At 41.7% G+C, this 20,981-nt stretch overlaps 1 long non-coding RNA gene across 2 annotated transcripts in view; it reads right to left on the bottom strand.

Moving 5' to 3' along the window:
• The window catches only part of LOC138849917 (uncharacterized), a 179,478-nt gene extending 170,882 nt beyond the window's left edge, over positions 1–8,596 (bottom strand). The window contains exons 1-2 of one of the 2 annotated variants that reach the window (XR_011389113.1): positions 8,315–8,596; positions 7,878–7,963 (exon numbers count right to left, since the gene is read on the bottom strand). This is a non-coding gene — a long non-coding RNA (uncharacterized lncRNA). Of the gene's footprint in view, positions 1–7,877; positions 8,276–8,314 lie in introns of those variants that run through there. The other variant, XR_011389112.1, reaches the window with a different exon arrangement.
• Positions 8,597–20,981: the final 12,385 nt, after the last annotated feature.

Here is a 20,981-nt window from a genome sequence, read left to right as displayed (position 1 = left end):
GGTTCACTCCCCAAATGGCCACAGATGCCAGAGCTGGGCCTATCCAAAGCCAGGAGCCAGTAGCTGCTGCCTGGTCTCCCACACAGGTGCAGGGGCTCAAGCACTTGGGGCATCCTCCTCTGCTTTCCCAAGCCATCAGCAGAGAGCTAGAATAGAAGAGGAGCAGCCAGGACATGAACTGGCACCCAAATGGGATGTCGGCGCCACTGGAGATTTAGTCTACTATGCCGCAGCACTTCCCCTGAATTCTTGATTGTAAAAGAATGCATTTTGTTGAATGTAAATAAAGATTCCACAAATATGACTTGAAAAGATATTAAAGGTATGCACATTTAAAACATGTATTTGTTGTTTAAACCAAAGTACACCTCTACTTAGTTTTGAGATTCATACATAAACTGTAATAAGCCCCCAAATTCTTTCAATTTCACTGTTTCCATTTCTTTCTCTTTTCTGCCATGTCCCATTACTGACCTCTACTGAGCATTAAGTAGATTTTACAAGGAAATTTGAAAGTCCTTTTCATAATTAGTTTCCTTCCTTCTAGCTACTGTTTCCCCATAAATACATATGTTTTTTGGAACTATTATATCTAAGCAAAAATTTCCATTAGGATGGCCCATCGAGCAATCTGCAGGATAAGAAGAGTCATGAGGCCACTGGAGCTGCTTAGCAGACTTAAAGTGAGGTAAATGTTACTTCCCTTAGGGTGTAATCTATGGAAACTACTCTCCCTTGTCTTCCCAAAGAGCTTTACATTTGTATTGCAGTTTTTAAATGTATTTCATGTCATCAAAATCGCTGTTATAGTTAATTACCACCAACTTGATGGCTCAAAGAATATCAGTGTAGAATTTCGCCATTCTGAATGTCTACAGTCAGAAGTGAACTTGAGGGACATAACATCATTCACATACTGGCAGAGCCAAATTCCTTTAGAAGCTCTAGGAAAGAATCTGTTTCTCTGCCATTTCTCGCTTTCATAGGCCACCTACCTTGTACTCACTTCCTACAGCTTCAAAACACATCATTCCAGGGATGAGCATTTGGTCCAACGGTTAAGAGGCTAATTAAGATGCCCAAGTTGCATATTGGAGTGCCTGGGGTCAATACCTGACTCAGGCTCCTGACTCCAGCCTCCTGCTAAAGCACACCCTTGTAGGCAGCAGGCAATGGCTCAAGTGCTTATGTTCCTGCCACAAAGACCTGGATGGAGTTCTAGACACATGGATTCGGTCCTGGCCCAGTCCCAGATGTTGTAAGTATTTAGAGAGTGAACCAGCAGATGTGAGCAGCTCTCAGACCTGTCTCTCCTTCTGTCTGTCTCCCAAAAAAATAGAAGGATAATTTTTAGTTTTAATAAAAACACACGTCATTCCAGCTTCTGTTTTCATTGTCCCATCTCTTTCTCCTCTTCTCATAAAGATCCATGGGGTCATATCAGATCCATCTAGATAATTTGGACTAACCTCCCCAATCAAGATCCTTTACCTAACCGAACACATTCGAAGTCCCTTGTTTCCATGGATGGTATCAGACTCACAGGTTTTGGGTATCAAGACATAGACATCTTTGAAGAACCATTCTACCTAAACATTATCTAAAAATTATTGGCAGTAATTCCTTCTTTTAAAAATGAAATAGACTCAACAACAAAAAACAAAAATACAATTTAAAAATGGACAAAAACCTTGAATAGACATTTCTCCAAAGATGTACATGTTACCAACAAGTGTATGAAAATATATTCAGTGACATTGATAAATAAGGGAATGCAAATCAAGACCATGGTAAGACATAATTTCACACATACTAGGATGGCTATTTTCAAATGATAGTAATAGCAAATAATAAACATTAACAAGGATGTGGAGAAATGGGATCTTTCATGTTTCACTGATGAGAATGTAAAATGGTACAACCTCTATGTAAAATAGTCTATATAGAGTTAACACAGAATCTGACAACTCTACTCCTTGTTATATAACTAGAGGAATTGAAACTGGTGTTCAAACAAAACCTTACACAAGAATCTTCATGGGGCCAGTGCTGTGGCATAGTAGGTAAAGCCTCCACCTGCAGTGCCAGCATCCCATATGGGTGCCAGTTCGAGTCCTGGCTGCTCCACTTCCCATTCAGCTCTCTACTATGGCCTGAGAAAGCAGTGGAAGATGGCCCAAGTGCTTGAGCCTCTGCACTCATGTGGGAGACCTGAAAGAAGCTCCAGGCTCCTGGCTTCGGATCGGTGCAGCTCCAGCTATTGCAGCCAATTGGAGAGTGAACAGCGGATGGAAGATCTCTCTCTCTCTCTCTGTCTCTCCTTCTCTGTCAGTATAACTCTGACTTTCAAATAAATAAATAAATCTTTAAAGGAAAAACAGAGAATTCTCATGTCACCACTGTTCACAAAACTGAAAAAACGAAAGCGACTCAAATGCCCTTCAATGGAACAAATGTTGTGTAAACTATGATGGAATATTTTTCATGCACAAAAAGGAATGAAGTACTGACACACGCTATCATGAAAAAATCTTGAAAATATGCTATGTGAAAGAATCAAGTCACAGAAGACCACTGATGGTACAATTCCATGTATTTTAAACATCTAGAACATGAAAACTAAGGCTAAGAGCAGAAGACTGAGCTGATGGAGTGAGGAAGGAAAATCCACCTAAATTTTGTGACCAATCAGAGGTGCCTGAGACTTCCTCAACTTACTGAAATAATGTGTGTTGGGCCAGCGCCATAGCTCAATAGGCTAATCCTCTGCCTGTGGCACCGGCACCCCAGGTTCTAGTCCTGGTTGCTCCTCTTCCAGTCCAGCTTTCTGCTGTGGTCTGGGAAGGCAGTGGAGGATGGCCCAAGTGCTTGCGCCCTGCACCCACATGGAAGACCAGGAGGAACCACCTGGCTCCTAGCTTTGGATCATTCCAGCGCGCTGGCCATGGCGGCCATTTGGGGGGTGAATCCACAGAAAAAGAAGACCTTTCTCTCTCTCTCTCTCTCTCTCTCTCTCTCTCTCTCTCTCTCTAACTCTGCCAAAAAAAAAAAGAAAGAAATAATGTGTGTCAAACAATTTAGCAAGTGGAGAGAATAAAACACTCCAAGCTCAGCACAGGATAAAGGAGGCACTATGATTCCAAATGGTCTGTGTCCCAAGAAACAAGAAAGTGAGATGACACATAGCCCTCTTGGAAAAGGAGCTAAAAATAAGGGTCCCAGACACCCTCCTGTGGACGGAGGAGGAGAGAAGGCTAGTGACATTGTTAAAACTTAAAAAGGCGGGGGGGGAGGGAGGGATACTGTGGTGCAGTAGGCTAAGCTCCACTTGGGATGCCCATATCCCATTTTGGAGTCCTGAGATTGAGCCCCACCTCCAGCTTCTTGCTAATGTACTCCCTGAAAGGCAACAGGCAATGGCCTAATTACTTGGATCTCTGCTACCCACATGGAGACCCAGATAGCTCCTGGCTCCTGGCTTCATCCTGGCCCATCCTTGGTTGTTGTGGGCATTTGAGGAGTGAACTAGCAGGTGGGTGGGAGATTTCTCTCTCTCTTTACCTTTCAAATACATAAATAAATAAGTAAATCTTTTTAAAAACATTAAAAAGGCAAACTGTGCATGTATGACTTCAGCGACCACTTCAGCAAAGGCAGGGAGGGAAGAAATAAGAAATTCAAGCAGAGTTTACTAGAAAGAAGCTACACCTGGGCAGAGGCCATGGAAGCTAAGAAGAGGAAAGAACTCAGGGCAAAAGGCAGCCCCACTCAGGATGAAGAATTGAAACTGGTGTTCAAACAAAACCTTATGCAAGAATCTTCATGGGGTCAGTGCTGTGGTGTAGAAGGTAAGCCGCCACCTGCAGTTCCAGGAGGCAGGAAGGACCTGGCCACACAGCTGCTGTGATCAGTGTTTCCTCGAACATGGTGAGAAGACCACTGGAGAGGGCTCAGCTAGTTCCGGGGAACGTCCTATCACTCTAACACCTACATACAAGTGCACTCAGTCCTCTGTGTCCATTGGTCCCATATCCATGGATACAATTAATGGATGGAAAAAGTGCATTTGCACTAAACAGGCACAGACTTTTTTCTTCTTGATATTCCCTAGACAATGCAGTAATACAGCTATATATATATATATATATATATATATATATGTCATTTACTTTGTGTTAGGTATTATAAGTAATCTAGAGATGATTTAAAGTATATGAGAGGATGTGCAATATAGGTTTCAGACAAGAGCGATATCATGTGATATAAGGGATTTGAGCATCATAGATTTGGGTATCTGCAGAAGGGTGAAGAATGTCCTGGAGCCAATCTCCCAAGGATATCAAGGAATAATTAAACAGATTTCCATGCATTTTAATATATACCTGGCATCAGTTGCAGAAGTTTAGAATATAACCCCTAACAAGTAGTCTGAAGTAGATAAGCTTTACTGTTGCCCCATTGACACACACTGAGTAGATCCCAGGTTGCCCTGGAGCTGCTTGATGGAGCTATCTTTTTTTTTTTTTTTTTTTTTTTTTTGGACAGGCGGAGTGGAAAGTGAAAGAGAGAGAGACAGAGAGAAAGGTCTTCCTTTTCCGTTGGTTCACTGCCCCCCGCCCCCCGGAAATGGCCGCTGCTGCTGGCGCGCTGTGGCTGGTGCACTGCGCTGATCCGAAGCCAGGACCCAGGTGCTTCTCCTGGTCTCCCATGCGGGTGCAGGGTCCAAGCACTTGGGCCATCCGATGGAGGTATCTATTGAAGATGAGAAGTGGTACTAGAAATTTAAGAAACACCATTTATGATGATTCGCCAAAAAATTGGCCCTGAATTTTCACACATGTTTCAGGGCCTTTATACACACATTCTTTAAAAAGAAAATCTTAACCTTAAGAGAAAGATGTGGGGCCAGCTCTGTGGCACAGCTGGTTAAAGCCAGACTGCAGCACCAGCAACTCATACGGGTGCCATTTCGAGTCCAGATTGTTCTTCTTCTGATCCAATTCCCTACTGATGTGCATGGGAAGGCAGCATAGGCTGGCCAAGTCCTTGGGCTCCTGAACCCACATGGGAGACCTGAAAGAAACTCCAGGCTCCTGGCTTTGGACTAGCCCAGCCCCAGTCATTGAGACCATTTGGGGAGTGAACCAGCAGATGGAAGATCTCTCTCTGTCTTTCTGTCTCTCCTCTCTATCTATAACTCTGCCTTTCAAATAAATAAATAAATCTTTGAGAGAAGGGGAGAGATGCATTTGCTTGGGATATTGTGAAGGGAGCAAGATAAGCATCGTATGTCCTGGTGAGTTCTGGCTAAAGTTGCTCTGATGTAATAGAAGAGTCCAAAATGCATGTTGTAGTCCTAGTAGGCTTTGTATATTTTGAGTGCCTAATGTGGCACAAGTCCAGTAGGAGAAAAAACTCTCCTTTACCATAAACAGGATCATTTCTTGTCTGATTTTCCTTTATACCAAAAGGAAGGATGTGCATAATTGGAGTAAGTGTATCATTCTAAAGGAATAACATAATAATTAAACTCAACATGGGAATATTTTTATTATTTTTTCTTTCCCTAAACCTTGATGATCAGCAAGAATTTAAAAAGCATAATATTTTGAGTCATTATTTTCCCACACTGATTTTCTGCAATTTCCAAAGTACTTCCTGTTTTGAGGGCTATAATCCACTTATACCCTCCTCAGGGAAAAAGATGATCAAAGACTGTTTCTTGGTAAATGCTCTGGATTTATTCCAGATTCTTTGGTAATAAAAAACGTTCTGGAATATATTAGTTGGTGAAAAACAAAGCAAGGAGCATAATAACAAGCTTGTTTAAGCAGTGTTGTTGATTTCAAATATTCTTATTTGTTGCTAAATATTATTTCCAACAAGAAGAAAACAAGACAATAGAGTATTAGTTAACATAACAAATTGCTGCTGAATTAATCACCCATGTCTCTATGGATGTAAGCATGAGTCATTAATTCTGGAAAAATCATTGTCCCCAACTCCAAACCCAAATGTATGTGAAAAGCAGAAGCTGCATCTACCATGTTGACAAACTAACTCCAGAAGTCACTCCACAAGTGGACTGGTGCATGAATGAAAGACACAAACAAGATACAACCCATCATTATCAATGTGGGGAAGTGAGACCTATGTGGAAGTAACCAGAACACAAGGCTAAACATGATTTAAGAGGCCATAAGTGATAGATGGTGGGAGCTGAGAAGAGAGAGATCACCGTGTATGAAGACAATCAGGAAGGCTTCATGGAGGAAGCAGTATTTGACTTGAACCCCAAAGATAAGTATAACTGAAATAAACAGAGATAGGTAGGAATGGAAGAAAGAAAAAGCAAAGCAACAAAAACAGAAAAGCATTAGATGCATAGTCTTCAAGGAAAAATAAAATCGTCTGCAAAAAGCCGAAGTGTATGAATTAAGTCACTCCTACTAGCTAATATTGCATATAAACTCTAGGCCAGACAGTGTTGTGAACGTTTTATACAAGGCATGTTATTTAATTCTCTCCCCAATCCTGTGAGGTGGGTACTGCTTTTTATCACAATGTTAAAATGAGGAAACCAGCATAGAGTCTGAGGAATTTCTTTGAGCTTCTGAAGTGGGGAAGGGCAAGGCTGGGGCCCAAACCCAGGAAGTAGGATGTCAGAGCGTGCATTCTTCATGGAAGTATTATGTTTTACCCCAAACTGAACTCACCACCTTCTTCCCTCATGCATCTTCTCCTGGGTCCTCAGCTCAGTAACCAGCAGCCTATTCACCAGGGACATACACCACTGATTGGGTGCCACCTTGTCTTCTTCCTCCCATTCTCTTCAATCAATCATCAGAGCTGGGCCTGCCTGTATTTCTCAGATATCCCACTTCTCTCTGTCACCTCTGCCCCTCCTATATTCCAGGCCTCCCTCATCAATCACCGAGGCTGATAAACAGTTGCTTGCATAGGCCACCAGGCTCTGGTCCTGCTTGCCTATGAGAGTCACGGTCCTCAAAGTGTAACAGCGAACTCAAAAGAGGAGACCAAGAAGACAGGTTTGGGATGCACCCATGGAAAGGTCAGAGTTGAAGCCACAAGACAGACTCATGTCCAAGACAACTGGTGAGATGTAAAGATGGCCTGTTAACCCAGCTAAATAAAAATTAAATGGAAATAGTTCTATTCGTACAGCAGTTCCACTCTCTGGGGGTAACAACATTAAAGTACTTGCTTTGCATCCTTCTGAGCAGTTTTTTGCTTATTCATTGCTTTTCTAGGGCTTCCCTTGGAATACCTTCTGCATCAGAAGAACCCATACCTTTCAAATTCATTCTCCAAGATTTACCAAATGGATTTGATAGCTCACAAGTACACAAATGCATGATTATAATTCAATAGACAAAAACCACCTAAAATGTTAATCTGCCAAATTTACAGGACTGAAGTACTTTATTAAAATGTAAAGTTCTTAAACCATACTCTCAAATATTCAGATGTCAGTTTTAATGGAAGAAAGTAACTCTAAGTATCACATTAATGAAGCAATTAAACACTTTACATGATTTGATACTCAATTTTGGCTGTTGTACTTTCCTATAAATATTCAGCAAAAATTAATAATTATACTGAAGAACTTAGAAAAGTTTTTAGGAATTTAGGCTTTTCTAATAGAGGTAAATATATAAATAACGAATGAGGGTACTCAGATTATTTAAGTAGACCCCACATCAACAACTAGGAAAGTTGGCCAAAAAATCCTCTGAAGAGCATAGACAAATGCAATAAAGAACATTTTTTATCCTGTTTAGTTAGACTCCTTAAATCTTTCTAGCCACAAAGTAGTATTAATAGGAATATTAAACTTCAAAAAAGAGGATACTTACCCCTTGGACCAGAGTGACAATGGCTCACATTTGTCCTTCTGTTGGAATGTAAGTCCCGTGAGGATACCTCTGTGTTGTTTTCTTTCCTGTTGTATCACCAGTTTTTAGTAGAAACCCATAGAGTAAATGATCAATACATATGGAATGAATAAATGAAGCCTCTCCCTTTAGTCCTATGGTGAAAGCCACAATACTTCAGACTACATTCAGATGCATCAAGTATTTTTTATGATACCTTTTCACCATTCCTCGTGCTTGATTTCATAGGGGAAGAAGAAAGTTCTACCTTCCCTGGAAGCTTCCCCTGCTAGAATAATATTACCAGGGAACTCTGCTTGGCCTGCTTTTCAAAGAATAACTTCCCAAGATTATTATCAAAATTATCAAGTCAGCCAGCCACATCACCAGGTTTGCTGTTACTGTTATTGTTTACCAACCTTGATTGGATTTTTTATTCTGTAATTGGCAGACACATCATTCCATAAAATATAATAAGTGTTCTGGTGGACAGAGCAGAAGAGTTTGGTTAATAGATTTTGAGAAAGCAGAAACAAAGGGAGAAAAACTACATTGGTCATTTCAACAATAGAAAAATAACTTCTTGGCTAATATCAGATTATTTCAGATTACTTCTTTTGTGTAAGAACTAAAACAGAGAGAACTTCCTTATCATGTAATGGAAACTGACCTGCTTGAGAAATTTGGCTGCTTTTTCTCTAATCCTGATTGTGCAGAATGTCAGATAAACAGCTTGAGTACATGAACTTTAGCATGAGTGACTCTATTTTGACTTTTAGCCTGGTCTGGTAAAGCCTAGTGTAGGAGCTTAGTCTAAAACAATGGTATTCTGTAACTTTTATTTAATAATTTCCTGCTTTTAATCATGCTATTCTCTTAGGTTACCTCAGTGACAGATAAAAAATTAGGACATTAACACTACTGTCAATTTTCATCAATTTGGGACTTTGGTATCAATACTTCATTCATAGTTTACAGCGTCTTCATGATCATGCATTTCTTTTTTTTGGACAGGCAGAGTGGACAGTGAGAGAGAGAGACAGAGAGAAAGGTCTTCCTTTGCCGTTGGTTCACCCTCCAATGGCCGCCGCTGCAGCCGGCGCACCGCGCTGATCCGATGGCAGGAGCCAGGAGCCAGGTGCTTTTCCTGGTCTCCCATGGGGTGCAGGGCCCAAGCACTTGGGCCATCCTCCACTGCACTCCCTGGCCATAGCAGAGAGCTGGCCTGGAAGAGGGGCAACCGGGACAGAATCCGGCGCCCCGACCGGGACTAGAACCCGGTGTGCCGGTGCCGCAAGGTGGAGGATTAGCCTAGTGAGCTACGGCGCCGGCCCGATCATGCATTTCTTAGTAGTGTTGTTCCAACTGAAGAGAGACCATTTGACATTCAACAGATAAATGTATGTGAACATTTAAAAGTTTTTGAGGGGATACAGTGCACTAAGAATACTTCTATTACTACTATGAGAAAAATAATTGCAAAAGCATGTAGTATGCTCCTTAGTCAGGGTTCCAGTGAACCAAACCAACTAAAGTCAAATAGATCTCAAAGTAGTCTGTTCATTATTATTTTTACAATTGATTTTCTACAATACACAATGTATTTACCTATGTGCATCAAGAAGTATCAGCCACTGCACAGATTCCTCCCTGTTCCAGAGTAGGTAGCAATTCTAACATCTAGCACCTAGGAACTGTTAAATTAGAGAATGCAGATTTGATAAAAGAGAACACCAGTATAAACTTGAGCAAATGCTTGTATTGGTTACATTTCTAAAGCCAGGTGGAGTAAAGGTTTTCTTAGGAACTCTCAAGATCTGCATTTGACATGACAGATCCAACACTCGCCAAGTTATCTGTCGAAACTAATAATTGTGAAATTCTAGTTACAACATTGTCCTGCCAAGTGAAAGAGATGAGCGCATGAGCGCAAGCAAGGAAAGATTAAGAGCGGCAAGAGTCTTATTATAATAAGGACTCCTGTTCTGATAGCCTTGAAAAAAGCTGTCCACAGTGTGAAGTCATCAATTTCTCATCCTGTTTTGTAATACAAATGTCCCAGGTGTTTTGGTGAACTCTGTGTGAGCCACTAGGAATCTGCTTTCCCTACAAGTGTCAGCGTCAGGAGCCACACCACATTTCTTAAGCATCTGATCACTCTACTGATAATAGATTATCACGATTGGGCAGATATATAAAATAAAGGTCGAAAAATCTCCTTACCAGGGAAAAATATGGGCTAAGTGTCATAATTATCATTTTATTTTATGAAGATGAGAATGTTTGCAACTTGATTACATTGAAATTAACTTGCACATGCCAGCCCCACAGCTCTCTAGGCTAATCCTTCACCTGCGGCACCTGCACCCTGGGGTTCTAGTCCCAGTTGGGGTGCCGGATTCTGTCCCAGTTGCTCCTCTTCCAGTCCAGCTCTCTGCTGTGGTCCGTGAAGGAAGTGGAGAATGGCCCAAGTGCTTGAGCCCTGCACCCTCATGGGAGACCAGGAGGAAGCACCTGGCTCCCGGCTTCCGATCGGTGCAGCGCGCTGGCCGTGGCGGCCATTTTGGGGGTGAACTAACGGAAGGAAGACCTTTCTCTCCGTCTCTCTCTCTCACTGTCTAACAATGCTTGTCAAAAAAAAAAAAAAAGAAACTAACTTGGAGAAACTTGAACTCAATAATCTGAACATCTTTATAAAAGTTATATTTTAAGATTATCTGACATTTACCACACACAAAGTGCATTTAATTATATTCCATTTAATTTTCCCAATAATCATAAAATATAAATTCCTCTTTTATAGAAAATAAAGTTGAGTCTCAAAAATATTTGATAAATTTAAAGTAACTAAACTAGGAAGAAGAGGAGATATGTGAACCTTGCTCCATCTGATGTTCTCACCAACCCTCAGGAAGAGACAGGCTTTTCTTCAATGAATAGTATTTAATTCTTAAATAAGACATTCTTTCTGCTAAACCTCACTACCTAATCTCTCACTAGGTTACTGTAGACCATCATTTCTATGAAGGAATGTATTACATTCTCACAGGGGAGTTTCCCAGACATGGTTAAAAAACACACAAGCCATCAATACTTAAGCTCCAAAACATCTGATTCTATAAGAAGTGATTTCTATGTGTTTTGGAATGCACTGTTCTTGAGCTGCCTTATCCATTTCATTTGTTTTGAAATTAGTATTTGAGGGGCTGGCACTGTGACATACCAGATAAAGCCGCCACCTGCAGTGTCAGCATCACATGTGGGTGCCGGTTCAAGTCCCAGTTGCACTACTTCCAATCCAACTCCCTGCTCATGATCTGGGAAAGCAGTAGAAGATGGTTTAAGTGCTTGGGCCCCTGCACCCAAGTGGGAGACCAGGAAGAAGCTCCTGGCTCCCAGCGTTGGCTCCACTCAGCTCCAGCCATTGTGGACATTTGAGGAGTGAAACAGCAGATGGAATACCTCTTTCTCTGTCTCTGCCTCTGTCTGTAACTCTACCTCTTAAATAAATAAATAAATAAATCTTCAGGGAAAAAAAGAAATGAGTATTTGAGTAGCTTCCCATTGTTAATGCCTCCTAATGACTTTGTAGACTGATATGTCTTTTAAAGAATGAGAAAAATAGCCTACTCACTTAATTAGTCACCAGTACAAGGAAAACCTGCCATGCCCAGCCCTTCAGCATATTAACATTATTGCAGCTGGACTAGGTCAACACACAAATATAGCTTAGTCAGGTACATTGAATGGATGTTAGAGAATCCTAGGTGGATGAGAAGTTTCAGATCTTTCATAGCTATAGTAATATGTCAGAGTCCTACACCTTCTCCAGCCAGTGAGCCCTACGTTGTGTCTCCCATGATCACACTTACCATGGAAATGTCACCAGAGGTTGTTGATACTATAGAGAGAGGCAGCCTCTTCTAGAATAGATGTTACTTTCCAAGATATTTTCTTCAGAATGAACATCTTTATTCAATTATAACTCAATTTAAAAATAGAACACATATAATGCCATAAGTAATTAAACAGGAGATTATGGGTTCTGATGCAATGGACGTGGCCCTATCTGGAGCTTGGGCACAAGCCGTGATCCACTGGCAGTTGTAACTGTGTCTTTCAATTTCTCTAATCCAGTTTCCTCACCAATAAAGTAAGGGGTTTAATAGAGGGAGTAAACTTTCAGAGTAAACTTATTATAAAATATTATAAAAATTAATATGCACAGAAGTATCAAATTGCTAAAAAGATATATGTTCTTTTCAACTGAGTTAAGGAAAAATTGATATGATATTCTCAAAAGGGAACATTTTTACACAATTTGGTTGAATTCATTCTCAATTTTGAAGGCAAAAGGGAACATTAACAGAATTATCCAGATGATATTTCTAAGACTATTAAATGGGGTAAAAAAATAAAATCCAGATAAAATTTAATAAGCAGTAGCCTCTATTGTTATTTTATTTTATTGCATTTATAGAAGTTGAACACATTCAGGTAAAATGATAAAAAGCAAAATTTCATTGTATCTATCGTATAGCCAACAATGAGGACTGGCGCTGTGGCGTAGTGGGTAAAGCTGCCACCTGCAGTGCCAGCATCCTATGTGGGCACTGGTTTGAATCCTGGCCACTCCACTTATGATCCAGCTCTCTGCTACAGCCTGTGAAAGCAGTAGAAGATAGTCAAAGTCCTTGGGCCCCTGCACTCATGTGGGACACCCAGAAGAAGCTCCAGGCTCTTGCTCCTGGCTTTGGATTGGTGCAGCTCCAGCCATTGTGGCCATCTGGGAAGTGAACCAGCAGCTGAAGGCTTCTCAACAATCCCAGTTTATTAAAATTTCCTTTAAAAACTCTGTTCAACATTACTTATCATCAAAGAATGGCAAATCAAAACTCCAATGAGGTATTGCCTTACTCCAGTTATTTTAGTTATTATCAAAAAAGACAAAAGCTGGATGCCAGTACTGTGGCATAGTGGGAAAAACTGCTGCTTGTGGTGCAGGCATCCCATATGGGCAGCAGTTCAAGTCCCCAGCCACTTCACTTCTGATTCAGCTCCCTGCTAATGGCCTGGGAAAGCAGTGGAAGATGGCCCAAGTGCTTGGGCTCCTGCAATCACAGAGAAGAAACAGAAGAAGCTCCTGGCTCCTGGCTTTGGGTAGGTCCAGCTCCAGTCACTGGGGCCATTTGGGGAGTGAACCAGCAGATCGAAGACACCTCTCTCTCTCTCTCTCTCTCTAAATCTACCTTTCAAATAAATAAATAGATGTTTTTTTAAAAATAAAACAAAAGCTAACACATTCTGCAAGGATATGGAGAAGGTACCATTACACATTGTTGGTGGGAATGTAAATTAGTAGAGGTATTGCAGAAAACAGTATGGAGTTTTCTAAAAAATTAAAAATAGGACTACCATATGGTCCAGCAATCTTACTACTGGGTATATATCCAAAGGAAATGAAATTGGTCTGTTGAAGAGACTCTGTACTCCCACGTTTACTGCAACTCAATTCACATGAGAAAAAAAAAAAAAAGGAAGCAATCCATATCCATTCACTGATGAATGGATGGAGAAACTGTGGTGCTTATACACAATGGGATACTACTCAGCCACAAGAAAAAATGAAATCTTGTCTCTTGCAACAACATGGATGGAGCTGGAGGTCATTATGTTAAGTGAAATGAACCAAGCACAGAAAGACAAGTGTCACATGATCTCACTTATATCTGGAGTCTAAAAAAATAAAAGGATAATCTCATAGAATTTAAAAATATAGCAGTGGTTCCCAGAGTCTAGCATGGGTAAGGGAGAGAGGGAGATAAGGAAAGATTGATTAGGTTATAATTACATAGGAATAAGAAGTTCTGGGGTTCTATTTCACAGTAGAGTGACCATAGATAATATTAATATAATGTATATTTCACTATGAAAAAAATAAAAAAAAACCTAGAAGATAAAATTGGGGATGTTTTCCCTACAAAATAATGTAAAATTTTTGAAGTGTAAACAGGTACCAAACTATTTTTATATGTTTATTAATTTTTTTAATTAAAAACATTTAAATATAGAGCTAACAAGTTTTTTTTAACATGGTAATAAGATTGGACAAAAGCACATACAGTTTCTGTAAGATAAAATTAAACTACTCTTACTTGGTAGGAATCCTCTTTTAGTATATGTGAACAACTGTGATATATATCCAAAATACATGATACATTATATCTCCAAAGTTTCCTGAATGAAATTAAAACTTCCCCTAGAAAATAAAATCCAGTGGCACCCATTGCACTAAAGTCCTTCCCATAGCACCAAGTACTTAGAGATTACAAAGCTTGCAGAAACTCAGTGTGATGTTCTACCTTGCTACCTAGGAGAAATGGGGCAGGGGCAGCCTTCCAGCTTGAAATGGAAGGCATTTCATCTCCATAGAATGTGTCAGCATTCTATCTCCATGATTAACTCTTAGGGATTTTAAAAGATGTATGTATCAATGTGTTATGTATGTACTTAAGAAATGAGAGAGAGGGTCCCCTCTGCTGACTCACTCCTCTACTATGCTCAAGGGGCCCTATGCTGAGGGATGTAGCTGGGAGCGAGGAACTCAGTTCAGGTCTCCCAGCTTGGTGTCAGGAACCTAGTTACTTCAGTAATCCTCATTGTTCCCCAGGGCCTACATCGACAGCAAGCTGAAATCAGGAGCTGGAGCCAGGAATTGAACCCAAGTATCCTAATATGGGACATGGACATCTTAACAGCTCAGCCAGATCATAGTTCTAAAACAAATCTCACTGGAGGAATGAGTGAGTGCCTTATTTACCAACACAGCTCCCACTCAAGCCACAACAGTATCTGAGAGCAGAGGGACCAAGTGATCCCGCAGATGATGCCTGTGGCAACATGTGATATAATAGTTATAATAGTAAGCATATGTTGAGTGCTTGCTGTATAGAGCTCCCTCTAAAGTGCTCTGCATCCACAAACTTACTTCATACTCCCTTATGGACCTTATGGGCCTTATCATTGCATGTGCCACTCTTAAAAATGAATAAAAGAAGGTGAAGTTACTTTCTCTGAGTCACACAGCTGGGTCAGTCCCAGGGTTTGTGCTCATGATCTGTTGGGACTGAGGACAGCTCAGCTCCCTTCCTGCTAATATGGCTCTGTGCTCCACTTCTGAACAAGCCAAGGTGCTGCCAGCCTTGCCCTACATGAGCCAAAAGAGCAAGAAAAGCATGGCATGAAGACTGATTCTGCTTATTGTGAGAATAAGGAGACCACATGGAAGCAGTGACTTAATTATACACTTCAGAGTGATAGAGATTGGAAACAGATGCCAGCAGAAAGAAAAAGGGAGTGGCACCATTGTAATTACACTCTATGACGTCTTTTAAGTGGCATATGTTCAGTTAAATATAGAGAGGCTTGTTGCACGCTAGGAAGACATAACTCAAGCAGGGATCAGAAAAAAATCTCAAAGACAAAATATAGACCTAGTCGCATTAGAGGTACAAGCACAGGTAACCCAGAGGGAAAAGGTAGAGCTGATACAAAATAAACATGAACTGATGGACTGATGGAGAGTGCCTTAACCACACTCCTGGCAGGGTTTTCATCATCACACAACCTAATTGTCTCCTTGAAAATAGAACAACAGCTCCTTTCCTGACGAAGTGGCAGATGTGTTTGCATGAAACATGTAGAGAAGGCGGTACTATAACTGGCAAAGAAAGCAGAGTTGAAGAACTCGTCCAAGATCTCATCAGAATGGGCTGGAGCATTTCTGGAGTAATAATGCACAAAAAGATGTTCCTTGTCACCACTTTGTTTGAGGAGATGAGTGGAGAAACCAATTTTGGAGGAGAAGCTGAGCCCCAGGCCTGTGATATCTGGAACCCAGTCTTCTGGAAATGAAGGGAGCCACTCTGCTCAGTGCATAGAGGAGAAACTGTGCTTGGTGTAGGGGTCAGAGGGCAGAAGGGAGGGGTCCAAGAGGGAGCTGAGGGAAGAGACCAAAAAGGAAGCAGCATGACCAAAGCCAGGATGTGATTGTACTACTTGAGGGCAGCAGGGGTTGGTGGGCATAGTTACTTGGTCCTTCCCAGGAAGTGAGGTGGTTCCTTCCACTGTCTCCCTAGAGACATCCTCAATCAGTTTCAACTCTCATTCCCACAAGCCTTTTTTGGTGCCATAAGTCACACCAACTGAGTCCCTGGGCTTCCAGCACACACTGCAGTGGGCAGTTCTGCGAAAGCTCAGACTCGTTGCTGGTCCTGGCCATTGAGGAAGCCCCAGCAGCCTCCCAGGCTATGTGGGACCTGGGAGGGCAGGAGAATCAGTGCCCGGGGACAAAGGTCCTTCCGTGAACAGCTCCTGGAGGCACTGCATGCTCCCTGAAGAAGTTCTGTAGCACTGAGCCTCGCTGTCTACAGCAGCAACCTTGATAACTCACCCTTTGATTTTTCCTCCTTTTGTGACTCAGAGTCCTGCTCCGTCACCCCAATTTCCTGAGATCACCTCTCAGAGGAACTCCCTGCCCTGAATTCTTGCTTTGAGGAGAAACCAAAACTAACACGCTCACCACTGTGTTTGTGTGAAATGAATCTTCGCACAGTGAGCGGGGCACTCAGCAAATGCAAGACAAAGAGCAGACAAAGCAGTCCACCTATTGCAGAGGCTCGGGGGCAAGGGGCTGGATTTGCGAGGCACTCAGGGACTTGCAGTCAAAGATCAGTGTTTCCTCTGCCCTTGCTTCCCTTCATTCTCCTTACCTCTCCATCAGAGTACCTGGCTGCCTTGTTCCCCTGTATCCCACAAGGATAGACTGCATGAATAGTGCAATTTGCAAAGTGAACAAAGCATTCAGACATTTACACAAGATGACATGCAAATTTACAATCAACATGTAAAAACTATTCGCCATCATTCGTCATCAAGGAACATTAACAGGGAGCTGGGCCAAAAGTGGAGCAACTAGGACTCGAACTAGCACTCTGACATGGAGAGTGGCATAATAGGTGGCAGCTTAACCTGTTGGAGCACAGTGCTAGCCCCAAATGATTTTAATAAATCCTTTAATTCCGTAGATATATGTAAAATCGTGGTCATTTTTTCCTAAACTAATTCACATGATCAGCCACAGTGGTCTCCCTTTTTGTGTGTATCTGATTTATTTGATCTGGGAGCTGGTATGTTCCTAAACTGGGACAAGGAGTTTGAGCCTCATTATCATGCATGACCAGGAAGAAATCAAAGTAGCCTTTATTTTTCTTTATGAAACTTAATACAAACTGACAGACCATTGGCAGCAAATTCTGCATCCTGTGTCAGTTCCAGGGTTACATAACAATACCTGCGACTTCCTCCTGACCTGATTCTTGTACGTTGTTCTGGGTACCAGGGAAAATTTACTTACCAGCTCATTCTCCTTCTCTCCTATTTGCTTTATCCTCTAAAGAAAAAGGGTGTCAAATTTCCAAGTATCTTTCTTAACATTATACAGTATTTTTTGAAAGAAAGAAACAGAGGTGGAGGTGCAGGGGGAGCAGGTGTGGTTCCTGGCTTTGGAGAAGTAGCTAAGCTAAGAGAAGGCAACTGCTAGAAAGGCGATTGCTAAGGATGACTCTGTATTTGATGGGGCAAGTCAATCCATAAAATGCATCTAATAATTTAAGTAGCAAGTGGCTACTGAACTGGTCAGGCAGAAGAGCAACTTTCAGTCCAATATGGCATAAAAACTTGTAATTATACTAGTTTTTCATCACTAAAACTAATAAGGGATGAAACCTGCTTAAGAAGGAAGAAGGCTTGTTTTTGCTGACAATTTTGAAGGTTCTCCGCTCAAAATCAGGTGGTATCAAGTACCTTGATAAAGACAATGGAATACTTGTGGAGGAAGGATCACACATTGAGCCAGGCTGCAGAGAGACAGAAAGCCTGTTCCCTCCTTATAAAACCATGAGCCAATCACAGGGGCTCCAGCCCAGCAATGTAATGCAAACTACTCATTTCCCAAAGGCCTTAAGATACTATACTTGGATCAAGGCTCTACACTATAAGTATCATCAACCCATGATTCTGGTACTTACATGTCTGCGTGAGTTGGGGACCAAATCCTGTTCAAAACATAGCAGTATAATTGTGTGAGCCAGGATGAATTTTATATGGTAGACAGCAGGGGCATTAAAGCTTGTTTTCATCTATTTGTGCTTTCAGAACTTAACAAAAAAGATTTCTCTTTTCTCAAAATTCAAAGTACTGAAGACAATTAAATACAACAGTGAATCTTGATTGTCTGATAATCTACCTTAAAATTCAAATCTTTGATGTGAAATTCGATGCCAAATTAGCATTCAAGTTTAACACTGCATTCAGAATAAAATTTAAGTAGGATTGATTTTTTTTTGCAGGAAGAAGTTATGAATGCACCTGAAAATTTATAAAAGCTGATTTTTCTTTTTTATTATTAAAAGAGTACAATTGCCAGAATAAGTACCTGAACTCCTGTGTCTGCAATTTAACCAGCAGTCCTGTATCTTATCTGGTAAATCAGAAAAATAAAGAAGCAATTTAAATGTAAAAATAAAGATACCGATAATCATATAAAACTAGGCTGGATAGAGGTCGCTATCAGATTTATAGATAGCTGTAGGCCAATATCTGAAGTAGATCTAATAATGGACTCTGATTCTGAAGATCAAAAAGATCAAATAGAATCATAGGAATTCATTTTAAAATTGACAACAAATAAGGTTTTAATATACTTATAATTGCTTAAAATTTGTATGGAAATAATATCTATCAGAACTATGGGGAACAACTACAGAAATAAAATTCACAGAAGACCAGTTTCAAATGGCTAAGAAACATGTTAAAAATGGGAAATGCAGAAAGGTAACTGAGATTCTATTATTGCCATCTGGATGACATTATTAAGTGTCCAGCTAAAAAAGTGACAGTGTTTTATTAACTTAAAACAGCTCTCAGTGGGATAGCATGAACACATATTCATCCTAAGGATGTGTATGTAAAGGATTATTGAAGAAAGAAAAGAGTTATCATATTTCAACACTCACTGGTGTGTTGCAATTTCTTTTTTTTTTTTATTTTTGACAGGCAGAGTGGACAGTGAGAGAGAGACAGAGAGAAAGTCTTCCTTCCATTGGTTCATTCTGCACTGAGGCGGGCACACCACGCTTTTCCGATGGCAGGAGCCAGGTACTTATCCTGGTCTCCCATGGGGTGCAGGGCCCAAGGACTTGGGCCATCCTCTACTGCACTCCCTGGCCACAGCAGAGAGCTGGCCTGGAAGAGGGGCAACCAGGACAGAATCCGGCACCCCGACCAGGACTAGAACCCAGTGTGCCGGCGCCGCAAGGTGGAGGATTAACCTATTGAGCCACGGCGCTGGCCGCAATTCCTTTCTGACACTAACCAACTGAGTTAGCACCTACCCCACAAGGTAAAGTCTCAGTCCTGCACATGACTGCCCCCTACTCAGACACCAGCCACAAGCTCAGATTGTCCCCAGGCTACTCACATTTCTGTCTAACTAAAAAGGCAAGGGTGTCGCTCCCCAATTCGCGAGGAACGACACCGGACCCTACGGTGTTCTCTTTGTCCGGCTCTTCCCGGGTTAGCTGCCATTCCCTCACTTGCGGAGGAACGACGCTGTCCGGGGTTAGCTGCTGGCCCTCCCCAACCCCCACCCCCGCCTCCGGGGAGGGGCGTCACCCCTGCCGCTTTCCCCACTTCCGCGGAGGAGCGGCACACTGCCGGCCGGCTCTCAGGGTTTCCTCAGATGTTCCCCTCAGATGTTCCCCTCAGATGTTCCTGGTGCATGTTGTCTCTCTCCTCCTTTATAGTCCTCTTCCACCAATCCCAACTCTTCTACCCACATGCCAAGCATGCTGCTCTCCTCCAATCAGGAGCAGGATCAGCTCCTGCAGCTTATCTGTCAAATTGGTGAGGCAGCTGTGTAGAAGTTGTTTACTCCTCCCCAGCGCCATATTGTGGGAGATCAGATGCATAGAATTAGTCCTAGTTCCAGTAATTTAGTCTAGTCTCAGTTGCTCCCCACACAAGGGTTCCCACAACCTGTCTCAGGTTTGATGATTTGCTGGAATAATTCACAGAATTCAGGAAAGCACTCCACTGACAGTTATGGTTTTGTTGTAAAGGATACAATTCATAAACACACAAAGAGAAACACAGGATGAGGTCTGGGAGGGTCCCAAATGCAAAGATCATGCCGTCTGCTCACAGAATCAAGGAGCATCACCTGCCAGGCACAGTGATGTGTTCACCGAGCAGGAAGCTTCACTGACCCTCAGTGTTCTGTTTTTATTGGGGTTTCATTATGTCAGCACAGTTGATTAAATCATTGGCCTCTTGACTGAGCTCAAGCTCCAGCTCTCTCTCCCTCTTTAGATGTCAGGCGCCGGAAGTCCCAATCCTCTAATCCATGTGTGGTCTTCCTATTGACAGTCACCAGGCTGTAGCTATCCAGGGCCTCACTGTGAGTCACATTTACAGGAACTTTGTGTGAACCAAGGGGCTCCTGAACCACAAAGACAGTTCTGCCACTCGGAAGATTCCAAGGGTTTTAGTTTTGTGCCTGGAACCTGAAACAAAGGCTAGACAAATTCCTTAAATATAATAAGGAGTGAGGGAAGAGAGAAGCAAGTAACCTGCATTTGAAAAGATAAATACTTTAAATAGATCATTTTCAAATGCTAGATCATGATCTATTCATGAGGAGAAAAAATAATCCAGCCCATTAAGAAACTGTTATGGGAAAACAACGGCAGAGAAATTATTGGTACCTCATTTCTTTGTCTCATATGGGAGAAGAATTTCCAAGTGGATGGCAGAGAGATTTTAAAGTATTTATTAGAGTCAAAGACCTCCAGCCAGAGGAGCAGCAGGGAGGGGGACTTCCAGGATAGGAAAGAACACAAAAGACCCCATAGCATTCAGGTTTTTAAGTACAATTTGGAAGGAATAAAAACTTAACAATCAGATTGGCATTCAGTTACCAGGCAGGGACAAAAACGCCTCAAAAGGTCTGATTTACAATTCTCCATC

Source organism: Oryctolagus cuniculus, chromosome 6 (genome assembly GCF_964237555.1).
Source record: "Oryctolagus cuniculus chromosome 6, mOryCun1.1, whole genome shotgun sequence".
NCBI lineage: Eukaryota > Metazoa > Chordata > Mammalia > Lagomorpha > Leporidae > Oryctolagus > Oryctolagus cuniculus.
This window is presented reverse-complemented; position numbering and strand designations above follow the sequence as displayed.